Raw genomic sequence first — 1,959 nt, 5'->3', positions numbered from 1 at the left:
TGACACCCACTCTGATAGCTAATTGCAACGGGCTACTGCTAATTTGGCTGTCCCTCACTGCCCTCCGCCATATGCTCAATCCGCTTTGTCCATCCAGATCTGTCAGTAAAGCAGTATTAGTGTCAAAAGTAATCTATCAGGATTCAGTTGTTCTCTCTCTTTGTGTGTAGAAGAGATCACCCCCCCAAAATTTTGCCTCCACTGAATAGAGGAGAGTAAAGGAATGGCGCATGAAAGGATTCCACGGTGGAGAATTCTCCTGCCAAGCATGAGTGACTGTAACCTCTCTTAAGACTTAAGACTGTTTGGCCTTTGATGGGTAGAACGCTGGATCCTTGAGGCGACAACAGTGGCTTTTCAGACTTGTCTCTGACTGTTGAGGAGAATTCTGGGGCAAGTTCTGATGAGCAACATCCAGAAGGAGGGGCAGGATTCTGAGGGGGCCCAATTGCCATGTGGGCCCAGGGAGCTGGGGAAAGTGCCACCGCTTGCGGCCATGAGTCCCATGGGCCTTTGATTGAGGTTGTGCGAAGGCAGAAAGGTCATGTCGGGCCAGTTACTCTCTCTCTCCTCTCTCAGCCTGACCTGTCTGACCTACCTGTGGAGATAAAACGCAAAGGTGTGGGAGAGAAACCATCTACACTGTCCTGAAACCCCTTGGAGAAAGGATGGGATATAAATGTGAGGAACTGCATTTCTGAAAAATCATGTATATACAGTGCATACAGAAAGGATCGACTATTTAGCCCATTCATTCTAAAACCAAGGCATGTGCTTTATTTTCATAGGATGGTCATGCTGAATCAGGTGTGGGGGGAGGCTGGGCTACTACAGTTGCCAACTCCAGGTTCGGAAGTTACTGGAGATTTGGGGATGGAGTCTAGGGAGGAGGACAGAGTTTGGGGAGGCGAGGGGCTGGGCCTCAGTGGTGTGTAATGCCATTCAGCCTATCCCCCCAAAGTAGCCATTTTCCCCAGGGGAACTGAGCTCTGTAGGCTGGAGATCAGTTGTAATTCCAGGGGACCTCCAGGCCCCTTCCTGGAGGTTGGAAACCTTAGGTGGGGGCCCCAATCTTTATATGGTGGTAGCCCTCATTCTGGTAGAAATACCCTAGCTGTGCTCATGCTCCCAAAATTTAGTTTTAGGAATATGGGCTCTTGGATTTGAGGATATGGCATGGCTTCCAAGTAGGCCTCACCAGCGTCTGTTTGTTTAGAAACTCCATACTGGTATAAAGGCAACTGGCAGAGAAGAGGATTGCTAACAGCTGCCTGATCAGCAGGGCTATTTTTGGGCAGGAACGCACAGGAACGGAGTTCCGGCTGGTTCCCAAGTTGGCCACGCCCAGCAGGAACTCATTAGCATAATAGGCCACACCCAACAGCAGGAACTCATTAGGATTGGCTACATTAGGGGGGTGTGGCCTAACGTGAGAAGGAGTTCCTGCTACAAAAAGGCCCTGGGTTTTGACCACAAACAAGGTAAACAGAATAAGAAGCAAAAGGTGGGTGTGGCTGGATGACCACACTTCTGGTAACATGGGGGTGTGGCCTAATGTGCTAATGAGCTCTGCTGTCAGGGGTGTGGCCTAATATGCTAATGAGTTTGCTGTTGGGTGTGGCCTATTATGCTAATGAGTTCCTACTGGGCTTTTTCTACAAAAAGAGCCCTGCAGATCAGAACCACTTCCAAGCAAAGAGGTTGGGAAACTTTTTATCAACTGGAAAAGAGTCAGCTGACCTTCCTGTTCCATTGTAGGCTGTCAGTAGGATAGAGATGACAATCACAGGTACAGGACTAGCTCCAGATTTCGGGAGGCCCTGGGCAGAGAGTGCCCAGGGGCTCCTTCCTCTCCTCTGTAGAGACCCAGTTAGGTGTAGTGGTTAAGAGCAGCAGACTTTAATCCGGAGAACCGGGTTTGATTCTGCACTCCTCCACATGAAGCCAGCTGGGTGACCT

Source organism: Gekko japonicus, unplaced genomic scaffold, assembly GCF_001447785.1.
Source record: "Gekko japonicus isolate JY-2015 unplaced genomic scaffold, Gekko_japonicus_V1.1 scaffold243, whole genome shotgun sequence".
NCBI lineage: Eukaryota > Metazoa > Chordata > Lepidosauria > Squamata > Gekkonidae > Gekko > Gekko japonicus.
Note: the sequence above shows the minus strand (reverse complement) of the source record.